The sequence below is a fragment of the Aplysia californica genome, unplaced genomic scaffold, assembly GCF_000002075.1.
Source record: "Aplysia californica isolate F4 #8 unplaced genomic scaffold, AplCal3.0 scaffold00044, whole genome shotgun sequence".
NCBI classification, from domain to species: domain Eukaryota; kingdom Metazoa; phylum Mollusca; class Gastropoda; order Aplysiida; family Aplysiidae; genus Aplysia; species Aplysia californica.
Window position 1 is genome coordinate 355,359 of NW_004797314.1, and position 10,479 is coordinate 365,837.

Genomic DNA, 10,479 nt, shown 5'->3' on the forward strand with positions numbered 1-10,479 from the left:
GCACTGTGGGGGGAGAAAAGCCCAGAGCGAAAAAAACTCTAAAAAGAATTGTGAGGATTGATTCAGCCACCAAAGTTTCAGTCCGTATTTCATAACCCCCAAAGGTATTACAATTTCCTGCTCATAACGCTGTACCCACGACACTATGAAATGAGAATGTAGATTTAATCATATATCATGTAGCTCTTGTCGAGGAATATATTATTCTGATGCCCAAAATATCACTCTTAATCGCTCTTTGTGAATATGATATCAGCTTTCGCTTTCTTAAGCGTCAAGTTAAAAAGTCGTCTCTAAAGATCTCATTGTAGTAAGTATTTCTCCTTTGAGGTTTCGTTCTTATACTTTTACTTACACTTTTTGAGGTTGCACTCTTATATTTTTACTTACACATACAATTAACTTCAGTGATCCACTGCACGAGTCATGATGAGAAAAAAAAATGGTTAAATCACGCTATGTCGTGTGGGGAAAACATTATCAGTGCAGTTAAAAGATGAATGAATAATTTCGCTTAAATACGTAAAAAAAGAAGCACACGCAGTTAATGTGTCTTTTGGGGGAGGCGTTAACAGAGCAATAGTCACGCCAGAAACAGATACAGTATGTAAAAATAGCGTTATCACATCAGGAGATCAAATGACAACAACAATCGATCTTTGCTATTTCATAGTTGTTCCAAACCTCTTTTTTTCAAATTGTCCAGCGTAGCACATAGTTAGCTTTAGTGAAGCTGCAAAGTGTAGCGTGTACATTCTTCTTTGTCTTTTCGTTCGTTTTTTTTTATTTATTCTAGTTTCTACGATTTTTTTCTTTTCTTTTTTCACTTGTAATTTGAAAGCGCCAATGGTACAGCTGGCATTGTCCCCATTGTCGATACCTTCCGCACAACTATAGCTGAAAAGTTTGGCATTAATAACATGTACCGGCATGGTTTACAACATAGTAGACCATAGTAAACCATCGTGCTTTGATGCCAAGTTCCGCTGCACAGTCATCATCAGTACTTCGTTTTCATTTTAGTTGTACCGCTTTGAACAATACTATAGTTTTAAATCACAAACTAGGCTACTGTAACCACCGTTAATTCTACCCTCTTTATCATCAAAAGTTGAAGTTATTTTCATCAGTTTTGCAAGGATTAATTTTACTGTCTTCAACAATTTGTTGATTACATTACCTCCACAAACCGTAACCATATCATAGCAGTGGAACCTGATGTAGCCTGCGTAAAATCGTACCAATCGTGCCCCGCAAACAAGAATAAAGGAGCCTTTATCCGTAGCTTTATTCGACATTATATTAAATTGGAGGGCTGACCTCCGTTGCTCTCTTCAAAATATCAATAATGTACTGCCTAGAGCTAGCAATGTTCTCCTCAGTAATCAAGTAAAATTTCTTTTTCTTTTCATCTTACAGTCAAAGGATCGAACCACCCTTTTTTGACAGGATAGGGCAATCGATTTGACATTATGAACTGACATGTTGATTTGGCAGCGCCTCTTATTACTTCAGTCTTCCTACAACTGATGAACTTTCCCGATACGCCATAGTTGTGAGTTATATTTTTTTCTCCTGATCATTTCAGTATGTTTCGTGCTCTTTCTCTACTGATATTGATTTAGTTCGACAGAGAAACGACAGCAATGTCATTGTCTCCAGGTTTTGCTCCAGCCTCTTTTTCCTTCCCTTCTTATATCCTCAGTGACGTTGTGTCTTGAAAAGAACGCATTATCCAAAAGTGAGGCATCATCTTTAATTAGCTACAGGAATATGCTCAGTTGTATTTAGACAGGCACCATTGTGTGATTCAGTCGAACTGCGAGTGACAGAATTGTGGTGCTATTGTTTAAAGGTATGACAATAATATATCTTTACAAATTTTTTCGGACATGACATTGAATGCAGGTATTTTTCTGACAAATAGCGACTGAAAGTGTAGACTACCTTAAATGCCCGTGACACTATTAGCTTATATTTGAGATTCAGTGAATGAGCTCTGATCCATATGTGAGGCAGCGTGGTGGAATCAGGCTCTCGTCAATTTTTGGGCATGTAGAGTTATTGGCATCATCTTAAAGCTTGTTCACTTGTCTTTATTTGGATGAAAATAATATCCATTTATCTTGAATACAAGTCGAGATATTTCCGAAAGAAGGAGGTGGGGGTCACCTGTTTTCAGAGGTAAAATTAGTGAGAAAATGACCGCCAAAGATTAGTTATTCCCTTAGAGTAAGAGTCCGTGGTAACTGAAAATTTACATTTTTGTGCCTTTAATCAACGTTTCTCAGAAAAATCCTCTCAGAAACGAGTTCCTTAATGGGCATAAATGGTGTTGAGCCAAAAACCAAAAATTTGATAAAAATTCACAAACCTGCGGAAAGTTTCTTCACTGTGATTATTTTGACGAGAGCCTGATTCCACCACGTTGCCTCACATATCAACACAGGTGTACATCTTATTTCCAGAAGCGAGCATCACTTTAATAAGCGTAAGTTCACTTCGATGTGAATGACTTTGGCATCATTTTGTCGTTTGCAATTCCTCTATGGATTTGGTGTCTCTCCTCGGACTGTAGTTCATAGCGTTACTATCAACAAAATGTATGTGTTTTTTGTGTGTTTATTGTTTATTGTTTGTCGTTTTCCTGTGGTATTGGAGGATATTAATTACTGTGATATTTCTCAGGTAGCAATAATTTGAAGGCAGTCATTTCTCAGTTGACAATTTTTGTTATTCGTTTTTTATTTTGTTGTAATTTGTTGTTTGGTTTTTTTGGTGCTCCATACCATCACTATCGGGGTAGGGGTAAGGGTGATAACGGCTAAGGTAATGGTGATCGTGATAGTGTTAGTTATGCAGAGTATGATAGTGCGGCAGTGAAGGTGGTTCTTAACATAATTCTAGTTCGTACATCAATGCCTGGCGACGAAAATTGCTTTTGCAAAGGAAAACATTTCTTAAGCTAAGTTTGTTTTTCACGTGGTTCGCTACGGTATTATTATGAATTTTAACCGTATTACCGTGGTGTGTTACCATATTATTGTGGTTTGGAACAATAATGTTATTATGGTTTGTTACTACAATATTGTAGTTCATTACGATATTATTATTGTGGTTTGTAACGATATCATTGTGGTTCGATATTTTATTATAATGGGCTTGATAACACTCTTCATGTCGGATTTGCCTTCGGGAAGTGGCACACAGTAAGCTTGGCAACCGTGAAGCGCAAGTCGTGAATCGAATTTTCAACTGGACTTTCTGACCTTGAGTTGGTTCTTTTAGGAGATTTAAAACCGGATATAAACGTTTCATTCAGAGGTCCCGCCTCTTGAATAACCTACCTTTGAAAGGGGCGTTAAATCGATACAGTGGTCAAGGAAAGAATGCTAACGCAATTGGTGAAGATTGATTTGAGAATTTGGTTGTTTTTTATACGTGTAAGACAAGGGGTACCGGATGTAAAGATCGACTCCGCCTATTTGCTCGTTTTCCTCTGATAAAGTACAGCTTGTTGGAAGAAAGTCACCTCGAAACGATGGAAATAGAGACGGATGTCTTCTCGGCTAGCTGGTACTTCCAAAACTTGCTCAAAGTAAGCAGTTTCTGCTTATTGACCTCAAACTGTGAGAGCCTTAAAACGGATGTTGTTACTATCTTGGTTTGGCATGCCTTTAGGGATCCTTAATACGTATTCCCCGACGCTGGTATGCCAGAAAAGAGGTTGGGGGTATGTCAATTAGAGAAACCACCAGAGACGGCTATATTCTCTTATTGGACATATTTCAAATCTAAATAAGAATATTTATAACGCCATGTCAATATCTTATCGTTTGTCCGATGATATTAATGCACGCACATACGTCATTTGGCAGTAAGAAAACGAAAGAGAAAAACAGGCTACTGGTTTCTTTGCTTTTAATTATACAAGCAAACATGATCTAAAACTCACTAAATTATATATTTTTTCAAGAAAGTGGGCAAGTTGGCACCACACAATAATCTGAGATGGTCGCCAGGTACAGTAATCAGAGTTTAAGAAAAGCTGGGTTTGTTTGGTTGCATTAGTATGAAAAGAATGATTTTTGTGTGGGTTTTTTTCAATGCATGGAAAGAAATTCTATGTATGTTTACTATTGTTGTGTTTTAAAATCTGATTCAATAGATGCATCGACTATGTATTTAAAAAATAATGCCATGATAAACGAACTAGGCTTTTCTAAAGTGAGAATTAATAAAAATAAGCCCATAGAAAACTTTCATTCGTTGCCATATTTCTGTACTAGTTCATACATTCGTTTTTATGCAAATTATATAATCTAGGCTAGAAGATTTTATATAAGCGTACAGAGAAGACACAAAATCAATAAAACTGTCGTAATAGTATGACTGAATTGTATGAAGCAAAATGTTTCAGAAAAATAATGCAATGCATGGACCAAGGCGAAAAAACAGATCTATTATATTGACGCGCCGGTTTTTAAACATTCTCCTAGTTTATTTCAAGATGGCAGGCCAAACGGGGAAAACAAGTTTAAAATGAATTAAACTATTTTGGCAAACATGACCTTTTAAAAGACAAGGTATTTCTTGAAATTTGGAATGGATATAGTTCATGTATTAAGTTATCATAAAACAACAGAATAGAACCACCCCACCCTCAAAAGAAAAACAACAACAACTACAAAATACATCCGCTCCCCCACTCCCAACCGAAAGAAAAGAAATACAACAACACAATAAAACAAAAAAATATTTTGTGCCTCATTTTGTCGTTTGGTAAAAAGAGGACAGCATTTATGTTTTATTCTTTCCTGTTTCGTTAAAAATATATTCCAGTCCTTTACACATTTCTAGAAAATGTCATCAATGGTAGGATTGTAGTTTTGTTAAGATTTTCATTGTGCAGTAGTGTTTATGTTTTTCTCTGATCCTCGATCCCCCTTAAATATTTTCGAAAATCTCAGTATTTACATATTTTTCATTGATTGAAGTAAAATCCTAGATCAAACTATACCACTTCCTGATCATTGTGTCAAAGGAATTGATCCGAAGTTGATTTTTTATAAGGCACGTGAAAACATAATATTATATTGGAGAACGCAGAATTTAGTTAGATTTTTCTAAAGAATATTTTAACCAAAATATTCAAGCCAATAATTATTTGTTGTACCCTCATTATTGTGCCGAAAGTTTTAGACTAATAGTTTACCCTATAAAATGTGTGGTTTTAAGAACCGCCAGTTACTTTTTGAACGAAAAACAAACAAACAACAAAAACATTTTTCTAAAAGCTCAATAAATTGTGCTCCCTGGTAGTCCACAGTAGACAAATTAACTAAACAATTCGAACATTTGTAAATTCCCAGTTTGGACTGCCACATTAAAGCTGTTTGCCCATCTACATTAAGACCGATTTTATTCAAAATAATCGCGGGGGAGGGAGGCAGCACTGTTATAAATAAATACAGGTTGTATTCTATATAAAAATACCTTACATTAAAAAAAAAAGTTTTCTCTCCCATTGTATCAGAAGCCGTTATTTATTATATGAGAGCCGTAGCTGCTTAGGTAGGTTTCCAATAGGGCAAAGGGAGAAAGTCGTCACCCAAACTTTTCAATGTAAAGTAGATTGGGTCAGAAAGGGGTAAGGCAACATCCTGTAATTACATATATCATTCAATGTATTGCTGAATTTCATTATAAAAAAGCACTAAAACGGAAACAAAATTTCCCTATGAGTTACAAAAGACTCGTAACAAAGTTTGCAATAGTAAAGAGGCGATGTGACTGAGGAGGGGATTGGGTGTGGAGTAGAATCAGATTAAATCCAATTTATAACATTGTAGGTCATATATCAACCTTGAGATATGGAACCTTATAAATGTAAACACCATTAGTAATATTAGTAGGCATTCAAGGGGAAAAACCCTCACCTCTGATGATGCGCACACTTTTCCATTAATTATTACGAGTCAAATCAAGGATGTAATGACGTAGCCTACATTGAACTTAATTTGACGTTTAACTTTTTGCATTCCTGTTTAAGCGCATTTGGGTGCTGTACGCTAAAACCGTGCTCATAAATTCGTTTTTTGCCTTTTTTTACTTATTTCTTTTGTGTGAAAGAGGTGAAATAGATAACGTGATATATTTTAGAATGCTCTGTTTATACGTCACACATTCGTATTTGGATTACTCTTGCAAAAATATCTCTATGACATAACATGATGCATTGCATCTACTTCTACCTCCCTTTCGTAGTGATAGCTGACCATTCCTAATTCTGGCTTTGGCCATTCCAGATTCATTCCCTGAGAAAAAAAGTGATAATGAACTGTGACAGAAACCAGACACAAAATGAGAAATCCAGCAGGCGGGGAAACGTGCGCATGAAGAGGATTAAACGTTTTGCATGAATGTGTCTATATTAAGTTGCCGAATGTAATTTGAACAGGTTGGTGTTTGTATCATGGAGATACCTTTGGTCTTCAGCTTTCTCGAATAAGAATAAGGACTTCTGCACTGGAAGGTGATAAATTGGTGTCTAAAAAAAATCGTTTACAGAAAACTAGGTGTAAAGCAAATCGTTTGAGATAAAATTAAATGTATTTCCTTTTCTAAAAAAATAGCTGATAAAAGAGTCCCAAAAAATAAAACGTTTTTCCTTCCGGGCTCGATGTCGTCTCTAGCACGTCATGCGACTCACGTTCGAGCTGGTCACAGAATAGGATGATATACACAGATGGCAACCAGGTTCCCCTCTTGACGTTACAGCAACACAAAATAAAGAAAACTCCTTCTGACCTGTCACTGTGGTTTCAAAGTTCGAATCCGAGAAAGGATCTTTATGTTTAAGGCAAGAGTCCTGCTTGGGACTTAAGTACCATCTTTTTCAAAGTGACTGTGTTGTGTGTTTTAGCTTGATAAGTGAGTGACGTAATTCACGTCAAAGTTTTCTTTGTAGGACATTTTTATGAAGCTAACAAATTAGCTCTCGCTTTTAACAATTGGACTGTATAAACGGTTCCTTTTATGGAGGACGTCGGTCGGGGGTTGGGGGATATTTTGTCTGTCGAATTTTGACGTCTTCTTGGAGTACTTATTACTCAAGGTTCACAACAATCAATTACCTCTTTAGTGAGTATTGAAATATCATTCAATGCAAAAGCTCAGAGAAAAGAAAGTTGAAGGCATGAGGGGGGATACAAATTCTCCAGTTTGTTTCAACGTAGTATCCAAAAACATGTAGTAGACATACTCTGGTATATGGGCACGATGAAGCACTCTGTGTTTAAACAATGGGAAATGGAAGAACAAATTGAATCAAAGTAGAATAACTGAAAAAAAGAAGTAAGAAAGAAAATTGAGAGGTGTGGTTTAAGCCTTAAAGTTGTTTTCACGGCACCTTCTGTCCTTCCCTAGCACTTCTATGGTGTCCACTGTGGCGGTATTCTGCTCACGTTCAGCGTAGGCAGATGGGTGGTTCAAAGAACGTGAACAGCGAACAGGGAGCCTGGTTAGTACTGGATCTCACGGGCTTCATCTCTCGACAGAACCAGACCTGGGAGAGGGGGGCAGTTAGAGGTGCAATGAAAAGATACTATCTTATGTCCTATTCTTCCTATACTATTTGATGACAAAGAGAAAGAAATAGCACACCATTTGTGCGTTTGAGACGTAACCTAAAGTTTTGCCTAAAAGGAAGAGAGCAAAATTTACGTAAATTTCAATTAAAGATTTGAAAATATCTTTCTAAGTTATCGCTCTTTCGCATACACACTTCAGAGACCACACATAAGCAATTCGTTTACCATGTCGTCATATGAATAATATATTTTTTTTTGTGAAAGAAGGGGTGTGTTTGTGCGTGTATGTGTTTGTGTATGTGTATGTATGTTTGTGTGTGTGTGTGTGTGTGTGTGTGTGTGTGTGTGTGTGTGTGTGTGTGTGTGTGTGTGTGTGTGTTTGTGTGTGTATGTATGTATGTGAACGTGTGCACGGGTGTAGGTGTACACAAACCTCTTTTTAATCCGCATAACTTCCATTAGAATAGGTAAGTGTATGTCCATTGCACCGTCTGATCACCTCCCATCACTATATCACGTCCATCTTTCCTAAAGTGGAAGCATATATATATATATATATATATATATATATATATATATATATATATATATATATATATATATACAGAGAGAGAGAGAGAGAGAGAGAGAGAGAGAGAGAGAGAGAGAGAGAGAGAGAGAGAGAGAGAGAGAGAGAGCTGTCTAAACATCTCATTGCCACTGATGTCATAGACAAGAGAGAAGACAAGCTGGGAGGAGGGGAGCTAATCCACTGTTGCTTGTGTTGTCGTTACACCCTCACGACTGGAACTGATGGTGACAGGACAGATTGTGGTTGTCTCATCTTTTGATTATGAAGAAAACTCTAGACTGTGACTCTACGAAATAATAACAAATGTTTTACACCCACATCGACACAATTTAGATCGTTTAGGAGGCAGATTTCGATCTCTGCCTCTCAGGGCCAACCTGGTCAGAAAGGGATACAACTGCATAGCAGATAGACAAAGACACCCAATAAACATTCTCCCCACAAAGAAAATCAAACGTGGGCCTATTGCGTGAGGCACCTGATCACAGACACAGGAACGTAATGTGAGACTGGTCACGGCAACAAATCAATTGTAACAAGTCTCAAATGACTTTAGAAAATACACCGTACCAGTTTCTTGAAAATAATATATGTTTTAATCAAGAAAATCAAAAGAAAATATCAAGAATAAAATTTGATTATGTTGATGTTTTTGTTGTTGTTTGTCTATTTAATTGTCTTCCTATTGTTTTGTTTCGATCGTTCCGAAAGATAAAGGATCAATATATAGGAAAGGCGCTGTTACCTAGTCGCAGTGTATCATATTAGTATGTATTATATTTCTCTCAGTCTGAACTTTTTCTCCCCAGTCCCCTGTCCTCACGATACATGTTATAGACACCAAATCGCCCTTGACATAATATTCTGTATTGCGTCTGATCATACATTAATGTCACGATCCCATTATCTCCAAACCACGAAGACGTGTGAAACCGAAACATTTTCAACCGTTGTTAAGTTCTAACTCAACCTAGACATTACATGACATTCTGAATGCAGTGGAGAAAAACTAAACAAAACAAAACAACAACAACGACAACAACAACGCTCTGACTTACGTATATTCATATCGACTAGTTCGTGTTTATGCAACAAACTCGTTGCAATCGATAACCTTGTCACCTCCACAGCACACTCCACCACCTCCCTCGCTCCCTTTTCTCTTACCAGTCCCACCCAATCATACAGAATCACGTTGCACAATTCAACTGAAAACAACTACACATTAATATGTTTCTTTTACCTTGATACTCTCGATATCATTTTAATTATTCGCCACATCCTGGCATGTCTCCCCGCCCCCCCACCTGTCTTTCTTTCTGTCTCTGTCCCTTTTCTCTCTTTCTCTCTCTCTCCCTCCCTCTCCTCCCCCCATCTCTCTATCTCTCTCTCTCTCTCTCTCTCTCTCTCTCTCTCTCTCTCTCTCTCTCTCTCTCTCTCTCTCTCTCTCTCTCTTTCTCCACAGTGAACCTGGATGACGTTAGAGTATTTAAGTGGGATACATTGTTGAGCAATGCACAAGTCTACAAGCAAACGACTCCTAGCTTTTGGTTTGTTTTGGTTGCGAAGTTTAAAATCAAAGCCAAAGTCGTCTTTATTCTAACGACACCATGTCATACAAATGCAGTATTTTAATCTTTCAACTTTTGAATCGTACGTTTTTCGCTTGCTTTGCCTATGCTTATGTTATTATTGTCTTGTGCGGGGTTTATTTCTCGGAAGGAGACATTCGGATAGCACAACCTGAAATTAGGGTGGCTAAAAATCGAAAACAAAATCTAGATTTTCTCCAATCCCCACTCTTTTTATGTTTTAGTAAGAGTTTTACGGCGCTGGCAACTGCACAAGGTAATGTGAGCCCGCTTCTGACGCCGACGGGCATGAACATTTCGTTCTCTCTGAAACTGTTAATTGAATCTTCATGACGATTTGACTGGTCATTTGAACTTTGTTGGTCCAGACCTGTTTCGTTTGCTGATATCAATATGTTAAATAAAAAAAGAATTTATTACATGCATTATGGGGGTAGATCATTATGTATCCTACTAAGGAATAATCACGAGTTTTTGGTTGCAACTGGCAGTTCAATAAGTGGGATAAATCATGGTCTACAACCTAAAGGAATGCAATATTTTTTAAAAAATATATGCGTAAGTACATATACATAATATATACAGATATACCTTTAATACCTATATTATTATACATATTTACATATATGTATGAATGTGTGTGTATGTGTATGTATGCATGTATGCAGGTATGTATGTATGTATGTATGTATGTATGTATGTATGTATGTATGTATGTATGTAT